This window comes from Oryctolagus cuniculus, chromosome 11 (genome assembly GCF_051225735.1).
Source record: "Oryctolagus cuniculus isolate XC-2025 breed Fujian yellow rabbit chromosome 11, ASM5122573v1, whole genome shotgun sequence".
Classification (NCBI taxonomy): Eukaryota; Metazoa; Chordata; class Mammalia; order Lagomorpha; family Leporidae; genus Oryctolagus; species Oryctolagus cuniculus.
This window is the reverse complement of record NC_142877.1, coordinates 36913075-36937711: the sequence shown is the minus strand read 5'-3', so window position 1 is coordinate 36937711 and position 24637 is coordinate 36913075. Positions and strand designations below refer to the sequence as shown.

Here is a 24637-nt window from a genome sequence, read left to right as displayed (position 1 = left end):
AGCACACCAGGGCTCAGGACCATCCAGCTTGTCCCAACCTTCAGGTAAACAAAATTCCTGCCTATAGGGTCATCTCACTCCCTAGCTCCTTTTTAAAAGATTGAGAGGTCAAGTTATAGTCATAGAGGAAGACAGAGAGAAAGACAGAAAGATCTTCCATCTTCTGGTTCACTTCCTCCAGGTCCCCCATGTGAGTACAGGGACCCAAGCACCTGGGCCATTCTCTACTACCTTCCCAGGCCATAAACAGATATCTGGATCAGAAGAGGAGCAGCCAGGACACGAATTGGTGCCCACATGCGATGCCAGCACTGCAGGCGGAGGCTTAGCCCACTATGCCACGGCGCCAGCCCCTCCCTAGCTCCTCTTGACACTCAGTATGTGATCCACAGGCCAGCAGCTCTAGAATTACCTTCAACTTGTTGGAGAGGCCCTCTCAGGCTTGAGCTTAAAGCGATGGAATCAAAATCTGAGTTCTCATTAGGAGCCCAGGCTTCTATGCTCATTGAAGTTTGAGAAGCAGCAGTCAAGCCCAGCTATACATTAGAACCACCTGGGAAGGTATTACAAAAACACGAGTGTATCCCTGAAGATTCTCATTTAATTGAGTCCTGGGCATCAGTATTTTTTCCTTAAACCCCCCCAGGTGACTCTACATATAGCTTGGATTGATGTAAAACCAACAGTTCTGGAAAAATCGGTCTCCTTGGTTCAAAATCTGTAGGCGGCTTAAAGGGATAAAGAAGGAAGAGTGGTGGATGGATGTGCCAGACACAATCCAAAATTAGCTCATCTGACTCTGAATAACACTGAGAAAATTCTCTCAGCAGATCTTTATCTGTGCATTTTGTGCTACTATAAAGAATACCATAGACTGAGAAGTTTATAATGAACAGAAGTTTCTCTGGTTCATGATTCTGGAGACTGGGAAGTCCAACAAGAAAGCACTAGCAAGACTCCATGTCTGGCGAGAGCTGTTCTCTGCTTCCAAGGTGTTGCCTTGGCTATGTACTCACATGGTGCAGGGACAAGAGAGAGGAAAAGAGAAAAAATGGTGCTGAACTAGTCCTCTTCTATGGACCCCACTGCCATATTAACTGCCATTAATCCACTCACGAAGATAGAGTTCATATGACTGAAAGTTCCATATCCTAACATTGCACTGTGTTTCCAACGTATGAACTGTGGAGGACACATTCAAATCATAGTAATCCTTTTAACCAACAATGGAGACAGAGGTTTTCAGAATTTAGTGAACTCAGAGAGGGTTCCAAAAATAGCAAGTTGTGGAACCTTAATTCAAAGGTCTAAACTGAAAATCTGCGTCATAGGGCAGGCATTTGGCACAGTAGTTAAGACACCAGTTGGGATGCCTGCATGCCGTATCAGGGTGCCTGAATTTGAGGAGCAACTCCATTCCTGATCCCAGCTTCCTGCTGCAGCACACTCTTGATGGTGGTAGTGATGGCTCAAATAGTTGGGTCTCTGCCACCCACATGGGAGACTTTGATTAGTTCCAGGTCCTGGCATTTGGGGAATGACCAGCAAACTCAAACTCACTCTCTCTTTCTCTCTCTCTCATAAATATAATTAATTAATTTAAAATGCAAACCCTATGTTTTATTTGCTAAATGTGGTAATTTCTCTCATAAATATAATTAATTTAAAATGTAAACCCTATATTTTATTTGCTAAATGTGGTAATTAAAGATATAAAATGAAAAAAAAATCAGAAAAAAATAGAAAGATGTAGTGAGATACCAGTAAGATAAAGCAAGGTTCTAAAACATTGGGACTTTATGTTACGTAGAATTCTGCATTGGCTCTCACTATAACCAAACATCCACAAAATTCTAGACTAAGGGGGTTTTCTTGAACGCATAAAAGATTTGGCAGATCTGCATTCCTCTCTAGCACCCTGCCTCAGGCTTACATCTGGGGGTAGCATAACTGCAGAGAAATGTAGAAACTATCAGCTTGCAGAACCACTGCATATGTAGGAAGCTTGCAGTGATAGGAACAGAGTAGGAAGTCTTAGCACTTCTCTATGCAATCTGGCAATGTGTCTGCCATGTCAGCTTCTTGAACCCTGGTTCTCAGAGCTAGGTGGCTCCCTGGGGAAATGGTTGGCTAAAAAAAGTATGTATTCAACATTAACCCTGCCTGGATTCCCATGATAATTCCTCCATTTACACTGTGACTTTGGCTAAGGCTCTTAACCTCTCATGCTTCAGACAACTCATCTGTAAAATGGAGGAAAGGACTTTGCACTACCACCTTCCTGGACCGGCTGTTGTAAAAATGACAGGTGATATATGTCAAGCATAAAATGCAGTGCCAATGGTGGAATTTACTATAATTTTGTGATCTGGAATATTCTCCTGGCCTCTTCCTCCTCTATTAACTTTGCAAACTCCTACACCCATCATCACTGAAACTTCCTCACACTCCCCTTCTCTACAGAGCTACCTGCCTATGCCCTCCACTAGCATACAACAGAACAGGTGATGGGCATAGCCCAAAAAACTGAATTTGAATATTGTTGTACACAGCTGCATCCGTCACTTGACCAGGAGATCCCCAAGGATAGGGACTGTTTTGTTCCCCCACTGAATATCCAATATCTAGTACAATGCCTATTCATAAGAGGTTCTCAATGAATGTGAACAAACGTAGATAGCTGGGGCTGGCCCTTCTGGAAGTGGCTGGCTGCTCTCTCCAAATCTCAAACATCTTGCTGCTAGGTCATTGAATGTCCTTGGTCCTTGGGTGTCATTGGTCTTTAGAGGATAGGCATTAACACAATCTTTTCAGCATCTATTTATCCATGGCCCTCCAGTTTAGATCCAGAGATAGCCATTTCTTGCTCATGGCTAAGATTAAGAAACAGTCTTGCGGCCGGCGCCGCGGCTCACTAGGCTAATCCTCCGCCTTGCGCCGCCAGCACACCGGGTTCTAGTCCCGGTCGGGGCACCGGATTTTGTCCCAGATGCCCCTCTTCCAGGCCAGCTCTCTGCTGTGGTCAGGGAGTGCAGTGGAGGATGGCCCAAGTGCTTGAGCCCTGCACCCACATGGAGACCAGGATAAGTACCTGGCTCCTGCCATCGGATCAGCGCAGTGCGTCGGCCGTGGCAGCCATTGGAAGGTGAACCAAAGGCAAAGGAAGACCTTTCTCTCTGTCTCTCTCTCTCACTGTCCACTCTGCCTGTAAAAAAAAAAAAAAAAAAAAAAAAAAAAAAAAAAAAAAAGACACAGTCTTGCGCTTTCTGGCCAGTGCTGCAGCTCAATAGGCTATTCTGGCCAGCGCTGCAGCTCAAATAGGCTAACCCTCCGCCTGCGGCACCAGCACACCAGGTTTTAGTCCTGGTCGGGGCACCGGATTCTGTCCCAGTTGCTCTTCTTCCAGTCCAGCTCTCTGCTGTGGCCCGGGAGTGCAGTGGAGGATGGCCCAAGTGCTTGGGCCCTGCACCCCCATGGGAGACCAGGAGAAGCACCTGGCTCCTGGCTTTGGATCAGCCTGGTGTGCCGGCTGCAGCGCGACAGCTACAGTGGCCATTGAGGGGTGAACCAATGGAAAAGGAAGACCTTTCTCTCTATCTCTCTCTCTCACTGTCCACTCTGTCTGTCAAGGAAAAAAAAAAAAAAGACACAGTCTTGGACTTTCTAATAAACCACAAAACATGCTAGCAAATGACTTGGGCAAGAAGATCTCTACCTACCTGGTGCAATGGAAGAATGAAATATCCAGAAGGCATCTTTTTGTTCTTCAAATCAATTTCTGATCCATGAGATACCTACTGAATATATACAACTTCACTCTGAGAAACATTCCTTTGAGTGTCCTTGAAATGCTCTATTCTTCATAACTATATATATACCACCTACTTCACTTCGACTCCATAAAACCATGTAAAGATAGGAAATTTACATGACTGAGGATAAGGAAGATAATCCTGGGAATCTTCCAAATTACCCTTGATCTTTCTCACAAAAACAAAACAAAAGAAAAAAGACTGAAAAGTCCTTAGGTCTCTCTTGAAACAAAGACATGGGAATGTGTCTCAGTTGTAGCCAACGGGATCCAAGGGGAAGTCTGCTTGGGGAAGAGTAAGAATAGGGAAAACTTTTTTGCCTTGATGAAAACAGATTCAGGAGCTGGCTCCGTGGCTCAATAGGCTAATCCTCTGCCTTGCGGCGTCGGCACACCGGGTTCTAGTCCCGGTCGGGACACCGGATTCTGGCCCGGTTGCCCCTCTTCCAGGCCAGCTCTCTGCTGTGGCCCGGGAGTGCAGTGGAGGATGGCCCAAGTGCTTAGGCCCTGCACCCCATGGGAGACCAGGATAAGCGCCTGGTTCCTGCCTTCAGATAGGCGGGGTGCGCCGGCCGCGGCAGCCATTGGAGGGTGAACCAATGGCAAAGGAAGACCTTTCTCTCTGTCTCTCTCTCACTGTCCACTCTGCCTGTCAAGAAAAAAAAGAAAACAGATTCAGACATGCAACATTATTCATCAGCTGGATGTTGTTGTGGGTACATGTACACCTGAAACTATCAGTCATGGTGGAGGTGGGGAACAGAGAAGGAAGGATCCTTGATTGCACCATGGAGCCACTGATCCATCACTGGAACCACCATTTCTGAGGTATGTTGCTATGTCATACAATATACATTCTCATCACTTGATCTCAAAAGGTTTGTGGAAAAAGAGAATTATGAAAAAACAACAGGGCCAGCACCATGGCTCACTTGGTTAATCCTCCACCTGCGGCACCAGCATCCCATATGGATGCCAGGTTCTAGTCCCGGTTGCTTCTCCAGTCCAGCTCTCTGCTGTGGCCTAGGAAAGCAGTGGAAGACGGCTCAGGTGATTGGGCCCCTGCACCCACGTGGGAGACCAGGAAGAGGCACCTGGCTCCTGGCTTTGGATCGGCGCAACTCCATCCGTTGCAGCCATTTGGGGAGTGAGCCAACAGAAGCAAGACCTTTCTCTCTGTCTCTCTCTCTCTCACTGTCTGTAATTCTGTCAAATAAATTTTTAAAAAAAGAAAAAACAGCATGGATTTCGAAGTTTTTTGCATCAAAGTAAACTTATCTTTGAATTCCATTTTCCAGGAACTTTCTGAAGTGACCTCACTATGTTACCTAAAGCTGAAACATCCTATCTGATACAACAAGTGGGGGGTGGGTATAAGAAGATAATTACCTTTGCCAAGAAAACCACATTGTGGTAGAAAAAGAAAGGAATTACCACTACAGCATAGGAAAGGATCTGACATTATTAACCCACCATGAGCAACACTCTAACAAGAACAATGCATCAAATACTGTAGTTAATCCTCACCAAAACCCTAGGACGATGTTAAGGATATTCTATTTTATGAAAGAAAGAGAGGCTCAGTAACCGACCTGCATTCAAATAGTAAGCAGCAGTTTGGGTATGCCAACTCATGTTGTTAAGACTCCAAAACCAGGAAGATTCTAACATGTAGTGTTGATATTTCCTCAGGTCATCCTTTTGTGTGACAGTGCTCCTAGATCTTTTCCTACAAAATGATTTTTGCCAGGGAAAATATGAGGCAAATGGGGAGGGAAGACGAGAAGGTATGGGGTCAAGTGACAACAATAGAAGACTGAAAGCTACCAGAAAGACTTTAAATTGTGCACAGAGTAGACTTGAATAAACACTGCTCCTTCGATTGAAAAAATAGACACGTGCACAAACACACATTATCAATATTTTTGCATAGTCCTCATTAACTACAAGTTACTTGATATATTTATGGCACAGTCAAGGAAAACTTTCACAAATGAATCAGATCTGGTTTTAGCTGAATAAAAATCTATCTATTTACTTTTGTTAGACCTTGGTAATTTCAATACACTGTAATTGTATTTCTAATGACAGAAAATTCATCTCAGCTCATCGTGTATGCATTTCATTATTCACCACACATTTATATTCCAGTAAATGAACTTGTTCATTATACATTGTAATCTTTTTGTTGTACAATGTTTCCATTTTGGAAAGCCATGTAATCACTTCATTGTGGTGTTGGCAATTGTCATTATATAATATATAAAATTTCAAAAGGATGCAATTTAAGGATTTTGATCTTGCACATAAATATATGCAAGACATGTAATATGAATAAACTTATTCCAGATGGTTGCTTAAAATAGATAAATCAAATTTCCCAATAGTAACAAGCTAAATTTTCAACCAAATACATGTTTTTTTCACTTATTTAAATAACCAGAACATTCATGTCACTCCAAACATAATAAACATGATGAAAGTGGGGTGCACCACGATAAAAATAAGTGAAATGTCCTGGCCAGTTGAAGAATTCCTTGGGACTACCCAAGACAAGGACCCTCACACTTGATAAAGTCCAAGTTTTAAGTTTGGTTCTGCCATATCTCAAAATACTACACATTCAGGATGCTTGAGTTTCATTTCAAGAAGTGGATGCCATGAATTTCATCCACTAAGGTCATGTTGGCAATGCCATCTCTTTCCACAGCACTTTCAAGTTCTATTCACAAGCCTTTCAAACATAGGAGAAAACCAGAACACTATAGGAAATGTTTACTAGAAAAAAAATATTGGCTCAGTAAAACAAATAACCCTCAAAGCCAGAGAACTGCATGTTTTTCGACTATACCGCCCTGCTTTGTGTGGTTATGGTATGGTCCTAGTGCATTAATAAACAGCCTAACTCTTTCTGCTCTGTTGCTAGCGACCTTGCTGCTTTCAGTGGCTACCAAAATTAAACCTCTTCCAAATAATTCTTATGTGCATTGACTGTAGTGGATGTAAATTAAAGCAATCCATTACTGAAAACTTCTTTACAGAGTGGCATGCTACCCCCACTGTTGCAAATATTTTTCATTTACAACCCCATGCAAGCACTTAGGCAAAGTTCACAGAAACATCCCTTTGCTCCCCAATGTCCTTTGTATAGTCAACTCCTCTGGCCACATGACTTATGTATACAGTTTATTGAGTGCCTTCAAAACCCATGCTACTGACATCACTCAGGGCCCCAGGCTCAGCAGCCTTGTGTACACAAAATTTCTTTCTAATCAATGAAAAAGAAAAGCAAAGAGGCCAATGGAAAATAGCTTAACATTCAGGAGTAGGCCAGAAAAGAGAAGTAAATAGCCAACAGACACAAGAGAAAAGCAATGTCTTTCCAGTAGTGATCAAATGAATGCAAACACAAATAGGTGTGATTTTTAACCATAAGACTGACAATTTGTTTTTCAAATAACGTCATTCCACTCTGGGAGTGATGAATAGAATGGATGGATTTTAAATATTGCTACTTGTAGTAATGTAAATTGCTAGCAAAACTGAAAATAAGAGGCATTCCCTGAATGGCTTAGTAGCTCACCTTTCTTAACTAAATCCTCCCCCTTAGAAATCAGAGTTGCATGATGCCATAACCACCCAGCCTAAACCATAGGGCCTCACTAATGCAAAAGCCCTGGCTAAATTTTGATCATCAATCAATTAGTCCAAACCAGAAACACGGGGGATATTAAAAATTCTCAGTTTACCAATAACTTTAGTCAATGCCAAATTATAACATCTGGTCCTTAATATATTCATTAATCCTCATACAAGATTATATTACAAGGAGCATATTCAATCAATTTCTCACATCATATCTAATAGGTATTGTAATAGATAGCATGAATATTCGGAAGAGGAGGGGTTTATTCACTCACTGATGCTTGGCAAATGTTTGTCTATGACTTTCATTAATGCTTAACAAGGTCATCTTTACACTCCAGCACACAATGAAAGAATGCTGTAATCCTACAGCTTTTATGCAGTGATAACTTAAAGCAAATTCAGAGCATACTCACCATTAATGTAGGATATAAATACTCATTAGATAACCTTCATTAACAATTCCAGAAGTAAATATGATTACTATATCACATCCAAAACATCTGCAGAAATACACCAGAAGCCAACATGGCCCAGGTACATTGGGGAAATGCCTAGCGCCGTCATTGGCAAGCCATTATCCTTTCTGGCCAGCATCTCTGCCTAGGTGAGTTCTTGATATTGAATAGAAGCAAGAAGTGTGAGTTGCTTGGTTACATGAAACTGGGCTGTGCAGAGAGTTCCACCTGATGTCTGGCTGGGTCTCATCACCACCTTTTAGGAAACTTGTCATTTTTTAAGAAAAGGGAGCCGCTATCGCTGGGCAGTCACGACTCTTATCTGCACGGCAGGTCGCTGGCTGAGCCACGTTTTCTGCTAATTAAATTCACTGTGGGAGATTCCTAACGTGTATCTCCACGGGAAATGGATCTGAAAATGTGGATGATTCCCCTAATTGCTTCTGGTAACAAGGTTACAAAACCCACACTGTCATGCCTAGAGAAAGCAGAGCTCAGATAAGGGTGTCTAACTCTCAGACCATATGGGCTTCAGTCTACAGCAGGAGAAGCTAAAACTGGGCTCAGCTGCAATTGGGCACTTCTTGAATAAGGCCTGTCACTGTGGGCATTTCAATTACTTACCTGGAAATGCAACAAACCCAGAATTGTAAGGGTGCACAACAATAAACCAGCAGATGCTAATGTTTTCCTAACTGTGCTGGGAGATCAGCTCAGACCTGGTTCAAGGCAGGGCTACTCAAAGTGGGGTCAGCAGACTGAGGTTATCAACATCCCCTGGGAGCTTGTTAGAAATGTAAATGATCAAATCTGTTGAATTAGAATATCTGAGTGGAGCCCAGGATTCTGAGTTTAGCAACCTCCTCCTTAGGTGATGCTGGTACCCAAGGAAATCTGAGACTCTTGGCCTCAAGTACACTGGCGCAGAAATCCAGGAATGTTGCTCTTGCTCTCGTCCTGGTTCTCTCATAAACAGTGTTTGCCCTTGGGGAGCTCACCTAGCCTCCATGGTCTCAGTTTGCTTTCCACTATAGCTATGTACTGCTGTGTCACAGTTTCAAAACTGAGTGGCTTAAAGCAGCAATTTTTCTGTAGGTGGGCTGGATTGGGTTGGGAAGATTTCACAGGACGTCTGTCAATCACTTGCAGTCAGGTGGTGGTAAGAGCTGGCATCATGGAAAAGAACGACTCAGCTGCATGTCTAAGAAGTCTGCTTCATTCATATGCCTGGTGTCAACTGGACTGGCTGACGGCTGGCTGGGCATCCCTCTCTCCACATGGCCTCTCTGTGTGGCTAACTTGACCTTCCTCACAGCATAGTCATCTCTGTGTAGCTTGACCTCTTACATGATAGCTAGCTTGCCCTAGAGAATTCCCTAGGTCTTGTCAAGGTTTAGCCTGGGACTGGTATCACATGATTTCCGCCACATTCTCTGGTCAAAAACAAGTCACAGGACCCCTCCAAGTTCAAGGAGAGGGTCCTAGATAAAATGGGGGCAGGGGACAGGCTTAAGAGCATGGAATGTAGGATCTTAAGAAATAAGCAGGCACATTCACTTTTTTTAAAAAAAGATTTACTTTATTTATTTGAAGGACAGAGTTACAGAGAGAGGGAGAGACAGAGAGAGAGGTCTTCCATCCTCTGGTTCACTCCCCTAAATGGTGGCCACAGCCAGAGCTGCGCTGATTCAAAGCCAGGAGTCAGCAGCTTCTTCCAGGTCTCCCACGTGAGTGCAGAGGCCCAAGGACTTGAGCCATCTTCTACTGCTTTCCCAGGCCATAGCAGAGAGCTGGATTGGAAGAGGAGCAGTCAGCACACTCACTTATAAAATGAAGGAGATGGCCTACACCCTAAAGGCCCTTGTAGTTTTTATAGTTTATGCATCTCTGATGTAGGCAATACCCATATTTCTTAGAGTCCATTACATCTGTCTTGGGGAGACCCATTTCTCTATAACATCATTGCCACTCATTTAGCACTGGGCACATGCAGTCTTGCATTATGATTTACTTTATAAATGTAGTTACTCTGACTTCCCAACTTGATTATAAGCTGCTCAAGGCCTTTATGCCTCCTTGAAACTCCATTACCTGGTACAGTGGCCAATATATCATATCAGGCTTTCAATAAGGACGTGATAATGATGATGATGATGGTGGTGATGATGACACTTATAGAATCACTGCTGTTAAATTATTCTGTCAACTTGAATGAGTTCAAAGCAACCATTTACAAAGCAGAAAAATAATGCCACATGCCTTTTGTAATATTTTACAGGTCTTTTGAAGGTAGATTCCTTGTGATAGATAAAATAGAGCTGTGAATATTACTTCCCACTGAGTTACTATTTGCTTTAAATACATGCTCTCTTTTTCTTGATTCCCTGGTGCAAAGGAATGGGATTCTGTTGTCATAAAACCATATCATGCTCCTCTGACTATGATTTTTTGAACCTAGGTGGGATCATTGAGCTGAGTTCATGGCAATAATCTTTTTAAAAAAATTTATTAGGGTATATAAACTTCATGCATTTCATATATTCAAATTTAGGAACATAGTGATTCTTCTCATCCTACCTTCCTTCCCACCCACACTTCTGCCCTTATTCCTCCTCCCTCTCCTAGTCCCATTCTTATTTTTTATAAATATCAATTTTCAGTGAACTTTATACTCATAAGATTAACCCTACACTAAGTAAAGAGTTCAACAAACAGTATGAAGAGGGGGAAAAAAAAAAACACTGTTCCTCAACAGTTGAGACAAGGGCTGTTCAAAATCATCACATCTCAAAGTGTCAATTTCACTCCCATATATTACCTTTTAGGTACTCTCTTAGTTACCAGAGATCAGGGAGAATATATGGTATTTGTCTTTTTGGGACAGCTTATTTCAATAAGTATAATCGTTTCCAGTTGCATCCATTTTGTTGCAAATGACAGGATTTCATTTTTTTACTGCTGTGTAGTATTCCATAGTATGTATATACCATGATTAACTTGGAGGTACAGAACACTCTTTCACATGCTAATTTATTTTCATATATCAATAACTTTGGTCAATAATCCTAGTCAGTCACCCTTTCCCACAAGGGAGGATGAGAGTGAAGGCCCTTCATCAGCTTTCATACCTTCCTCTCCATCCTTGTAGGCAATTAAATCACAACCGGGCAACCTGGGAATGTCAAAATGGTAGTCAGAGCTAGATATATCTGGGTTCCTGTTTCACTGTTTGAAGTGAACCATCTTGGTTGGAACCATCCAACCAAGAATATCTTCATTGCATTTTGGGTGAATTCAAACCTCCAGTGCATCAACACATGGGATCTAAAGGTCTGTTTATTACACTAGCTAACCTACCCTGGCTGATACATGTAGCTTAGTCTCAGAGTCCATCTTTAAAAAAAAAAACAAAAAACAGATTGTTTACTTGAAAGGCAGAGTTACAAAGAGAGAGGGAGAGACTAAAAGAGAGCACGAGAGAGAGAGAGAGAGAAAGGGAGAGGGAGAGGGAGAGAGAAAATCTTCCACCCACCTGTATATTTCCCAACTGGCCATGCTCTGGTCAAAGTCAGGAGTCTAGAACTCCATCCACATCTCTCATTTGAGTGTCAGGGATCCAATTACTTGGGCCATGTTCTGCTGCTTTCTCAGGCACATGAGCAGGGGGCTAGATCAGAGAGGGAGCAACCGAGACTCAAAACAGCACTCATATGACGATGCCAGCTTCACTGGCAACAGTGTAAATTTGAAAAATTCAAATTTTTAACCAAATTCACAATGTTGTACATTTAGAGCAGTGTTTCACTACTAAAACAAAGCTGACCTCTCCACTCTATCTCTGCAATATATTGTCCACATCTCCAACAGTATCTTAGAAGCAAGCCCAATATGTTTGATTCTCTAGATTTGTTATCTTTGCTCGTTCCATCACTCATCTCATCCAATCATTTACAGGAAAAAAAAATTGTAAGCACCTGCTATTTTCCAGTCATTATTCATACATATGAGATGTCAAGATAAATAGAACACAATTGAGGCAGGTCACTCACAGTGATATGAATGAACCCTGGAATAGTGAGTATACAAAATGCAATGACAGTGTAAGAGAACAAAAATGTAATAATGAAAGGACAGATATTTTTACATAGATGGTGCTATCCATACTGAGTTTTGAGAGGTGGGTAGCTGTACACCAGATAGAAGAGGAAAAGGAGACATTAAATATAGGGAATATGCCCACAGGTAAGTTCATCACATCTTTCAGTACAGTCCATATGGCTTATCTGAGGATCTGGATAACCAGCTCAAGTTCAAGAATGATTTTGAACCAGGCAGCATTAACCTTGGGGGAAGAGAGTGATATATGAGGTCTGTGCTCATATGTGATTGTTCTAGAATTTACATTGTTTAACCCCCAAATTTATGTGGAGTACCTTGTCTTGGTGAGGTGATTTCTAACATATTTATATGTAAACTTAGAGAACTTCCCCACTCTAACTTAAGAAAAGTTTCACCTTGCAAGGAGTAGTTATGCCTACTAATGGTATGCCATGATTCTCATTTAATCATATATTATTATCTTCAACTATGTACTCCTTTGATGAAGTAGCCCAGAATACTATGACCTCATCTATCTTAGAAAATGTGGATAATCTATCTGCCTTAAATGCAAACTTCACTTGACTTTTTTTTTGCACCCTTGATTTGGCTAAATATTACCCTTCCTGGTGTCTGCCCATCTGAGCCTACAGGTATCACTTGTGAATTCAGTGACTGTGTACAGAACACAGTATATTTAGGAAATGAAAATTAGCTGCACATGCCTTGGAAGACATTGGTGATTTTTTTTTTAAAGATTTATTTTATTGCCGGCGCCGCGGCTCACTAGGCTAATCCTCTGCCTTGCGGTGCCGGCACACTCCCGGTTGGGGCGCCGGATTCTGTCCCGGTTGCCCCTCTTCCAGGCCAGCTCTCTGCTGTGGCCAGGGAGTGCAGTGGAGGATGGCCCAGGTGCTTGGGCCCTGCACCCCATGGGAGACCAGGAAAAGCACCTGGCTCCTGGCTCCTGCCATGGGATCAGCGCGGTGCGCTGGCCACAGCGCGCTGGCCACGGCGGCCATTGGAGGGTGAACCAACGGCCAAGGAAGACCTTTCTCTCTGTCTCTCTCTCTCACTGTCCACTCTGCCTGTCAAAAAAAAAAAAAGATTTATTTTATTTATTTGATAGACAGAGTTACAGAGAGAGGGAGAGACAGAGAGAGAGGTCCTCCATCTGCTGGTTCACTCCCCAAATGGCCACGAAGGCTGGAGCTGTGCCAATCCAAAGTCAGGAGCCAGAAGCTTCTTCAGGTCTCCCACATGGGTGCAAGGGCTCAAGGACTTGGGCAATCTTCTACTGCTTTCCCAGGCCATAGGAGAGAGCTGGATCGGAAGAGGAGCAGCCAGGACTAGGCCATATAGAATGCCGGTGCTTCAGGCCAGGGTTTTAACCTGCTGCGTCACAGCACCAGCCCCAACATTGTAAATGGTGCAAGAAAAGGAATTCTGGGGTCAATTCATGAAAAATACACCATAGTAAAGAATTTGGGTATAATCCTATTTATGCAAAAGTAAACTCAAAATGTGGTGATATATAATAAAATAAGATTTGAAAATATATCAAGGTTACTTCAAAAAAGTTGTGGAAAAATCAAATTAAAAATATATTTCCTTGATGCATCAAGGTAAAGGTTTACTAATGTGATGATAAAGAATGTGCTGCTTTGAGAATCACTGAACATCTACTGCTGGGGTCATATAGACAGAAACTCAATGTTTATTATGCACATCAAAATATGCATTTTCCATAAAACTTGTATGTGCATGCATGCATGTACATACATGCTCATGTGTGAGTGTGCATATTTCTTACAGTACAAACACAAAATCTGTAAGTTAAACCAGCCAGGAAATTCTTACATAAATCTGCTAAGAAATTATGAAGCTAATGGTAGGGAAATGGAGATAAGATCCTGAGAGTAGAATAAACATAATGGGACTGTTTTAAGTTAAAAGAGGAAGAAATCTGGGATAACCACAGAATTTACTATTTGAAGTGGATAAATATGATATCATCACAGTGTCATTAGTTAAAATCAGGGCTAAAATCTGGGAGGGTGGTAAGAAGTAGGAGTGGGGAAGGTGATGAGTTTGGATTTAGTAATTAAGTATATTAAGTGGCTGAGGCCTCTGAGACTTAAAGGTGAAAATTATTGTGAGTTGGCAATATGGTCAAGAATTCAAAACTGATGTCTTGGTAGGAAAAGTGGATCTGGGAATTATTTGCATACAGAGGTGGTAATGAGAAATTATGAGTGTTGATTGAACCAAGAGCTAGAGGGCAGGATGGGAAGTCATCCAAGGATAGAATCCTGAGAATAGAGAGTATTAACGCATCAGTGGAGTGAGAAGACATATAGAGGAGACCATGACACACCAGCGAAAAGAACTAGAGAGAGAATAAATTCAAACATGGGCACCTTCTCTGGCTCCCCAAATCCTCCTCATCCTTCAAGGTGTAGCTGAAATGCCACATCCTCAGCGATGTGAAACCTTTACTCCTCACACAGTGGTATCTCTCAATCATCTCAGTTAGCAAACACACGCTGGTGATCTCATGTCCCCACACTTGCTCATGGAAGAGAAGCTACATCTCATTCAGTTGCAAATAATAGAAAATTCAAACTAGCTTAAGAAAAAATGAAGGAAAGGCAAACCCTGAGATGTGGTGGCTCCAGGGGCTCCCAGCGTGCCTTGCTCTACATTTTGCTTCTGATTTTCCCTGTGGTGGCTTCATTCTCATTCAGGCTGTCCCTACAGATGGACATATACTTGCAGCCTACAGTTTATTTTTCAACATTCCCAACAGTTAAAAAAAAAAAAGAAAGAAAGAAAAGAAGAAGAAGCCCTTGGGGCTGGCATTGTGGTCCAGTGGATTAAGCAATGTCAGCATCCCATATGATCGCCAGTTCAAGTCATGACTGCTTCACTTCCAATCCAGCTCCCTGCTAATGAGCCTGGGAAAGCAATGGAAGATGGTGCTTGGGCCCCTGCCACTTACATGGGAGACCTGGATGGAGTTCCAAGCTCCTGGCTTCCACCTGGTCTAGCCCTGGCCATTGCAGCCATTTTGGGAGTAAACTAGTAAATACAATTTCTTTCTTTCTCTCTCTCTGTTTCTCTCTTTCTCTCTCTCTCTCTCTCTCTTTCTCTTCCTCCCTCAGCCCCCATAACTCTGCCTCTCAAATAAAAAAAATAAATCATTTTTCTAAAATAAAGTCTACATTCATGTTCACTTTCTTCTCCCATTGACTCCCATCAGGTCACATTCCTGTTTCAACCAATCATTGAAACCAGGGGATGCAAGGCTCCAATCACCCAGGCTGGATCACGTGACAAGGAAGCATGAGTACAGTCAGTTTCACTCTGGGAGAACTTTGACATGAACCAAATGACATGCACCAAGAGAAAACCAGAATCAACAAATTAAGTCAGGATGCTATCACCAGAAAAATGGAAATTGATTCTGGATAAGCAAATGAGAACTGTGCTCAGCGAACACCTTACATGAAAAGGACATTCAACAAATATGTCCTGGTGGCCTGGTTAAAGCTTAATTTCCCACTTTTCCATAATCATTGAAAGATAAGAAAATGTGTTTTTATTAAGAAAAGTGGGGGCAGCCGGCGCCGCGGCTCACTAGGCTAATCCTCCACCATGCAGCGCCGGCACACCGGGTTCTAGTCCTGGTCGGGGCGCCAGATTCTGTCCCAGTTGCCCCTCTTCCAGGCCAGCTCTCTGCTGTGGCCAGGGAGTGCAGTGGAGGATGGCCCAAGTACTTGGGCCCTGCACCCCATGGGAGACCAGGAGAAACACCTGGTTCCTGCAATCGGATCCGGCCGCGGCAGCCATTGGAGGGTGAACCAACGGCAAAGGAAGACCTTTCTCTCTGTCTCTCTCTCTCACTGTCCACTCTGCCTGTCAAAAAAAAAAAAAAAAAAAAAGTGGGGGCTGGCATTATGGCACAGTGTGTTAAGCTGTTGCCTGTGATACTGACATCCCATATCAGAGTGTTGATTTGAATCCCAGATGCTCCGTTTCTGATCCACTTCCATACTATGTGCCTGGAAATAGCAGAACATGGCCCAAGTACTTGTATTCCTGCCACCCATGTGGGAGACCCAGATGGAGTACTAGTTTGAGTCCCAGCTGCTGTGCTTCTGATCCAGCTCCCAACCATGTGCCTGGGAAAGCAACAGAACATGACCCAAGTATTTGGGACCCTGCCACCCATTTGGGAGACTGAATGGAGTGCAGGGATCCTAGCTTCAGCCTGGACCAACTCTGGCCTTTGCAGCTATTTCAGGAGTGAACTAGCAAATGGAAGATTCTCATTCTCTCTCTTTCTCTCTCTCTCTCTCTCTCTCTCTCTCCCCCTCTCTCTTTGCCTCCCTCCCCCCTCCCTCTCCCCACCACCCCTCAAATAAATAAATAAATATTTTTTAAACAAAAGTATTTTTTCTTTTTTTTTTAGTAAATATAAATTTCCAAAGTACAGTTTATGGATTACATTGGCTCCCCCCCCCAATAATTTCCCTCCCACTCGCACCCCTCCCATCTCCCGCTCCCTCTCCCATTCCATTCACATCAAGATTCATTTTCAATTATCTTTATATACAGAAGATCGATTCAGTATATATTAAGTAAAGATTTCATCAGTTTGCACCCACACAGAAACACAAAGTGTAAAATACTGTTTCAGTACTAGTTATAGCATTACATCACATTGGACAACACATTAAGGGCAGATCCCACATGAGAAGTAAGTACACAGTGACTCCTGTTGTTGACTTAACAATTTGACACTCTTGTTTATGGCATGAGTAATCTCCCTAGGCTCTAGTCATGAGTTGCCAAGGCTATGGAAGCCTTTTGGGTTCGCCAACTTCGATCTTATTCCGACAGGGTCATAGTCAAAGTGGAAGTTCTCTCCTCCAGCAAAAGTAATTTTTTAAACAGAAGTAATTTTTCTCTATGTGATAATGAGGAATCAGAAAGAAAAAGGAAAAGCTGATATTTTTACCCAACACCATCCACCATCCTGGTTGTTGGAGGTAGAGAGAAGTCAGAGTAGATAAGAAAGGAACAGCAGCAGGAAGGCTAAGAAGGAAGAGGAGTGAGGCACAGGACTTCCCAGGAAGCTCTGGGCATCGGAGGGTAAATGGTGACAGTGGCTGCCTTGGTTTGAAAGCCACGAAGTTCTGAAGCATGTCAGTAATGAGAATAACAAGCTTGGCTGTGTAAATCAAAGCTACATGATAAGAGAAGTTTGACATTTGCTAAATTACCAATGAAAACTTACTCTGGTTGTTAAGAAGAACCAAAAAAAGTGTATTCATTTCAGAGCTAAATGTCAAGTTCACTTAAAGAGCTAACACCTACAATTGGGGGGTAAGAGAGAGAACGCTGTGCAAATGAAAGGCAATAAACTTTCCAGACATCTTCATCACCATAACTGTTTGGATGTCTCCCAGCATTCTTAGCTGTGTAATTGTGTCTTTCTAGTGTCTCTGTCTACTGGCAACCTATTTTGTAAAAGTATGCTCACAGAATATATGAAAACTAAATAAAAACACTGGAAGACAGACTCAGCAAAACTGACCCAAACTCACTTTATTTTCAACCTTGTAGCTGGCAAGAGATGTGCCCACACAAAGCCCACCCAGAAACATGATTCCAGAATACTGAACTAGCAGTTCTAGATCCAAAAAACAAGCAAACAACCCAAACAATTCTGTGCTGAATTAGAATGAAAAGGCTATTCGCCCCAAATGCTTCAATGAATCAGATATCCACTACTAAACAATAGCACTTATTAGGAAGAAGATGGGAAAAGTAGATAAATGTGGCATGCAAGACTGGAATGCATGGTGTAAAAAGATTTTTAAGTCAATAATTCTTAAGAAGATTTTGCACAGTGGAGTATTTCAAATCAAAATATATGAGTTGTACATAAGGATGGTTATTCTTGAACATTTACAGATCATAGCTATACTATGTCTAAATTAATTTTATCTAAAATCCTTAAATGCATATGTGTGTAATTCTAGACAGGCACAAACACAATTGCACATATGTTTTGTGAAAACACAGGAAAAGGGGCCCCAAAGTGCAACAAAATTTGGAGCCTCCCTTAGACTTCTGGGTGACTTCCATTTATTACCTAGTAGTTCTCTGCAGGGCTGAGGTGGTGAGGACCTTGTGTCCAGTAGGGAGAGAAGAAGAATGTTCAACTGCTTAGAAATGCTCCAAGGAGGGGGGAGCTGGGCCTCTAGGAAGTGACTCAATACCTCTGAATATACTTTATAAATAGTTCAAAAGAAAATCTGAGACAATGTTGTTATTATTTCTTTTCTAACTGTAGGATAATTCAGTTGTCTTGTTTATTTTGAACAGAGAAAACTAAGCAATCCTTTAAATAGGGAAATATGTTCCAAGTTTAAACACCTGGTTTAAACACACAGTTCCTGGCAATATGTATAGGAGCCTCTTGTGTTTACCTACACACACACAGACACACACACAGACACACACACACAAATGCACCTTCTTAAGCCATGTGTGTAGATAGAAACTCAGTTCTTAGGCACTGTTAAGCGATCATTGCTTACTTATTATCAGTTAGATCCGGACAGAATAGAAACCATTTGTACACACTAGCATATCCTCCACCCATACACACACCTGTATCTCCTTTACAGTTAGGCTCCTGTTTCTTGAAAACCACACTATCTACTTGAGAAACTCCTAACTATCCATCAGGACCACATCTGTAATATAGAAACACAAAACTAAAAAAGCTTTAGTGGAACCAAAAGTGCCTCCTGTGGCAAACATTTAAGCCTAGCATTTAAGATGCCAGGACCCATGCTGGATTCCCTGGATTCAACACCCCACTCCAGCTCCTGACTTCAGCTTCCTGCTAATGCATACCCCAGGAGGCAGTGGTGATGGCTCAAGTAACAGTTCCTGACATACAAGTGGGAGGCTAGCACTGAGTACACAGTCCCCCAGCTATTGTGGGCATCTGGAGAGTGAACCAGTGGCTGGGAGCTTTCTCTCTCTCTCTCTCTCTCTCTCTCTCTCTCTTCCCCCTTCCCTCCCTCCCTCCCTCCCCTCTCTCTCACATTCCCTCCCTCTCTTTCTCTCTTTCTCAATATTTCTGCTTTTCAAATAAATATTTTTAAAAAGATAATAGTAGAACTATTTTTAAAGAAGTGGCATCATTCCACAGGGAGAAGGCATAGGTAAAGCAGGTGCCACAGGGTTATTTGTACAGAGACCTCAGGCGACCATGAGAGGGAAAAGACACCCTGGATGACACTGGAGATCACACAGTGCTAACTCTCCGGACAGCAGGGTGACTGTGGGTGACGTGAACATGACTCCTTCATCCCTGTTTAGATAAGTCTGCCTGCTGAGAGCTTACCTTGACTAAGATGGCAATTCTTGGCAACAGGAAGGCTGTGCCTTCCTTCCATGCCCTCCCAACCCCCTCTAAAAAGGCTCTTAAAATAAAGGGAAATGAAGAAAATGACACACAGGCAACCGTCAGGGTCTTCTGCCCAATAACGATGTAGCAGCAGAGGCCTCCAGTGGGAGCCCAAGGACTCAACACCCCTCCTCATCTGCCCACATTCTTGGGCTTGTATTTTCTCTGTCCCTGGCCTTCGAAAGGTACAAGATTCCTAATGCCAACATGTAAGTGATGCTCCTAAGAATCATTAAGTGACTATTTCTAAAAAAGAACAAAGACTGTGGGAACAAAGCTTTTACTGGGACTATAGGAGTCTTCACTGCGTCAGCCCTGTTAACAAAGGGCCAAAGAACCATACAGAATGGTTTCTTTTGTTCCTTTTCCCAAGCCCAGGCTGTGACCATGGTCTCCCCAGATTTCACCTCTCAAGTCCATCTTCTATGGGGGAATGCCAAGTGTTGGTCATAGCTGGATGATCATTGAATCAGATGGCCTTTTATTTGTTGGCATTGTCTGAGAAAGCTCGAATGGGCTGTAGGAAAGAAATCCATTTTATTTTTCTATATACTTTTATGATTTATGAAAAATTGATCTACTCCCTTTAGTTAGATAACGGTGAGCCAGAAAAATACAGTTACAATAAAGTGGCAGTGTCACTTCTAAAGTAGATGACGCTCTGGATCCCGAGTGATGGCCAATTAAAATAAGTTATTCGTGTCTGGTGGAGCTGTGTAAAATGAACTATCACCCAAGATGAATTAAAGCCTGGGTCTGGAGGACTTCCTATTGACTAGTCTGTGATATAATTTATAATTATTTCTGTTTACGCTCGAGGTGGGGCCGAGAAGTCAGGGAGGAAACCTGCCTAGCTCTCACCTGTATATAAGGAAAAGCAATAAAAAAGGCCCCTTCTTAGGAAGGTTTTGATCCATAAATATTTGATTCAGCCATCACAGTGTCAGGTATCTTCACGGATATAGATACAGGGGAGATCCACAAAGTGTTTGTAACCAAAATATCCAGCCCCAGCACAATGGCCTGGAAGGCCTTATCACCTGGCCCCAGGACACCAGCCCCAGGCCTGGGCTCCATCTCCACCCACTTTCTGCAATTCTGAATGTGGACTGGTTTATGATTTCACAATGATAGGACTGTCATTCTTAGGGGGTATTTCTGTTTTGAGGGTGATTGTCTACTTCTTTCCTTAAATCTTATCTTTCCTAAACTTTCTAACAGAAGTAGACCCCTTAAACTTCAATTATTACAGCAGGAACTACTCCACCCTCCGTCACATCACTTACCATGATCAATGGGGTGGGTGGAGACTCCAGCTGGCCTATCTCTAACTCTCAGTACCTTGGTTTCTCTTGCCACCTCTGTGTATCTTTGTATGTCTGTATTTGTGTATCTCCCACTATCTCTCCACATCCCAGTGTACCTCTAAGAGTGTCTGTTCTCTTTCTCTACCTCAAATTCTCATAAACACCACACATAAAACTCAAGATTTAGAAGCACAAATCTCAACACAAAACATACTTTCCTGCCTGTGCCTTTAAAGTGTGAGTTTTCCTGGAGCCAACTGAATCCATGAAAATGGTCCATGCTTCTTTCAGATCCCTTTAGCTGGGACCTTTAGCACCTGCCTTACAGTCTGTTCCTAGATAGGCTCAGATAGCAACCCTGGATCTAATCAGCAGGAATGTAAAGTTTGGAGGCCTGAAGATGGGCCGTTCTACATCATGCCAGCCTGGCAGCTAAGTACATATTAGAACCCATGCCCACTGCACAAAATCATCCTTGCCTGTGTCTGGGGTGGACAGAAGTACTATGCCCTGGCTTTAGTCATTATTTGGTAATCTTATTCCTAGGCTCTTTAGAACACGTCTTGGTATACTGCCTAATTCTTCCAGTGGTTTATTTCATTCATTCAATTAATGAATAAGTATCATCAACATGCTAGGCTCTGCACTTGGCTCAGGGAGCAAAGGGGACATCATCCACCTGCTTGTTTGCCATCCAGCTGAGGGACTCACATGCTATCTCCAGCCTAGATTATCATCCTTTTGTTGGATCCCGTCCATCACTCTGATCCTGCCTGATGTTAACTCAGTTCTCTGCTTCTTCTAACACAAACTTGGAGCATTCCAGCTTCCTCACACTCCTGTGACGACCCTAGCCTCCAAATTTATCCTATTTCCGGAACCTTCCCACGTTCACTGGCTCATGTCACCTTCACAAGGACTCTGATAACTCATAGCAGTGAAGAGTTAAACTTTTTCAGTGTGAAGCCCGTTTCATTATCTTAGAAAGAACATACTAGTCTGCTTCCTGAATTTAATAAACAATAAACTCCTGCACCATTGATACATTGTGGTTCTCTGAGGAAAGTATAAAACTCTGTATTAGATTTCTTCACACCATTACAGGGGTAAGAGGGCTCCAGGCCTGGCTATGAGAAGACATAGTGCCCTTAATTTCCAAACCTCATGAACCATCAGATTCCACAGAGATGGGGTAGAATGCTTCAAAACCCCTTCTGAGTTGCCTCACTATGAGAGGATGCCAGCTTTTAGCTTGTCAATGTCAAGATTGTGTGTGTGTGTGTGTGTGTGTGTGTTGCCATCAATCATTTATTCCCCCCATCCCTCGAAAGCTGAAATCTTTCCCTGCTATGCCCTTTTATATCTTTAATACAGGTGGCTGGGAGTCTTGGGATTCACAGGATTCCTGGCACCCAATGCTGTGACATCTATTGCCAGTGAATCTTTTTATAGCCCCACTGGAGAAGCAGTGGGAAAGGATTTCCAACTCCCCTGGGAAGCCCGAAATGAAATCCTATTCATAAATCTGTTCATCTTTTCCTCCGCTTCCCTTTTACCAGAATTCTTGTAAATGGACCCTCTCTGTTTTACAGTTAATAAATTATAAAAGTAACAAAAATGCCTGATCTTAGAGCACATCCCAGAGACATGACAAGTGAATGGTTCTAGTGACTGCTGGACTCCAGGGTTTAGCTACAGCAGCCTTGGGGTGCTTGGGAGGCTCGTGGGGGTCTAGTCCCTCCCTGGGACCCTTATTCCCTGGACAAAGGCTCCCATGCAGCAAGGCATGGGAACAAAGTGTTTGTCAGTTACCAAATATGGGGTCACAAGCAGCCCAAATAAGGGCAAATAAGTATTTCAGCAAAAAGAATTGCCTGTGATGTATGTGAACATAACTGAATTAAGAAAGCTGCTAAATTCACCACAGTTACAGAGAAGTATGGGAGAGGGCATGAGAGATTAGGTTGATTCGCTCTTTTCTGGGCTTTTCCAAGCTCTTCGCTCTCCCCTGTCATTTCCCCCCTTATACTTCTCCATGCTATTTCTCAAATATTTTCCTTGATTTTATTATCATTTTCCCTATCTCCTTTATTAAGACTACACATACAGAAACATGAATAACCTGAATGTGAACCTATGCAGCCTTCTTTCAGAGGAAAAGCTGGATACACAACGGTCAACATCTGCCACCTTTCAACCCTCTCCCACCCCTTACCTCTACCCTGGGGTTTCAAATGCTGCAGCTAATGCAGAAAGCGTTGGTTTACTTAAGCAGAGACATAAGAGCACTGTGAGTAGAAATTGGTAGTAAATTCCACAATTATGGAGCAGAGCTGCTAAAAGCTCTCATTCAAAGGGACCCAAGATTATACTGTGAGCAAATTAAATTGCCTGCTGCTTCCATTTTCACCAGGTGACTGGGGACATATGGTGACAAAATATCAAGCAAATATATTGAATAGGATTCCTGCTTTAAAAAAAAAATAGTGTTGAAGAAACTTAGAATCCAACAACTATTCTGAAAAACCAGAGTTCTCCCCAAAGGAGAGGAGTAAGTATTGCTATCTAATACTTTTTCAGTATTAGACCTGTTCTTTGGGAAACTTACAGTGGGTAAATGCCACAATTTGGCATTCCCACAAGTGGAGAGTTACAGCCCTCTAGCTTCCAAACAACTATGGCATTAATTATTCTCTCACATCTTCCAAGTGAGGCTGCAATCTCAACCTGGCAGTATTTCATAAGTGATGCAGAGTTCAAGAGAGAAGGCCAGGAGCTACCCCAGGAATCCCTGACAAGGGGACATTAAGCTGGCTTCACTTGAAGAAGATCTCCAGATGTTTCAGTCATGTTGAGTTGCCAAGGACAGCTCGGCCCAGGCAACCAAATTTCCACATAATCAACTCCGGCCATCCTCATGTAGGCCATCCCAGGCTAAAAAAATGCCTAGACTGAAATACAATAATTTAATTAATTAAACTCGATCATTTAATTAATTCTGCCTGCATAACAGCAGAAAATTCTAACATTGCACTCACCAAGTAAAACTGCCCAAGGGAACTTACCAAAACCCAGTCATGTGGATGAGTCAAGGTGACACAATGATATAACAGTGACAGATGCAGCCACTTAGAATGATTGGACCACTTCGGGGGTAGACGATGATTGGTTCATAGTAATGGATGAGAGGTTTACAATACAGGTCCCAGCCTGAGCATCCAGGAATCGAAGACAACATCTCACCATCAGCCTGCTAGACATAAAAGCCTAAGGTCCCACAGGTTAATATCGATGCATTATTAGCCTTTCTGTGCAGTCCCTGGAATGGAACAGCATTCACCAGACGACCTCTACATTGGGAGGAACATTGCGAGGCTCACTGACTTAACTTCTTACAAATCACTATAGAAAAAACATGGGGCCAGGGGGTAGATGAAATAAATTAGCAATTTAGGGCCGGCGCCGCGGCTCACTAGGCTAATCCTCCGCCTTGCAGCACCGGCACACCGGGTTCTAGTCCCGGTTGGGGCACCGGATTCTGTCCCGGTTGCCCCTCTTCCAGGCCAGCTCTCTGCTGTGGCCAGGGAGTGCAGTGGAGGATGGCCCAGGTGCTTGGGTCCTGCGCCCCATGGGAGACCAGGAAAAGCACCTGGCTCCTGGCTCCTGCCATCGGATCAGCGTGGTGCGCTAGCCGCAGCGCGCCGGGCGCGGCGGCCATTGGAGGGTGAACCAACGGCAAAGGAAGACCTTTCTCTCTGTCTCTCTCTCTCACTGTCCACTCTGCCTGTCAAAAAAAAAAAAATTAGCAATTTATGCAGTTTTTGAA

At 42.9% G+C, this 24637-nt stretch overlaps 2 long non-coding RNA genes across 5 annotated transcripts in view; both read right to left on the bottom strand.

The window, feature by feature from the left end:
- LOC149123416 (uncharacterized) overlaps positions 1-521 on the bottom strand; it is a 129101-nt gene extending 128580 nt beyond the window's left edge. For 2 of the 3 annotated variants that reach the window (XR_016215940.1, XR_016215942.1), the window contains exon 1: positions 413-430. This is a non-coding gene — a long non-coding RNA (uncharacterized LOC149123416). Of the gene's footprint in view, positions 1-412 lie in introns of all 3 variants that reach the window. The other variant, XR_016215941.1, reaches the window with a different exon arrangement.
- Positions 522-9497: 8976 nt separating this feature from the next.
- LOC127490995 (uncharacterized) overlaps positions 9498-24637 on the bottom strand; it is a 52041-nt gene continuing 36901 nt past the window's right edge. For both annotated transcript variants that reach the window (XR_016215946.1, XR_011379994.2), the window contains exons 3-4: positions 11447-11581; positions 9498-9704 (exon numbers count right to left, since the gene is read on the bottom strand). This is a non-coding gene — a long non-coding RNA (uncharacterized LOC127490995). The remainder of the gene's footprint in view (positions 9705-11446; positions 11582-24637) is intronic.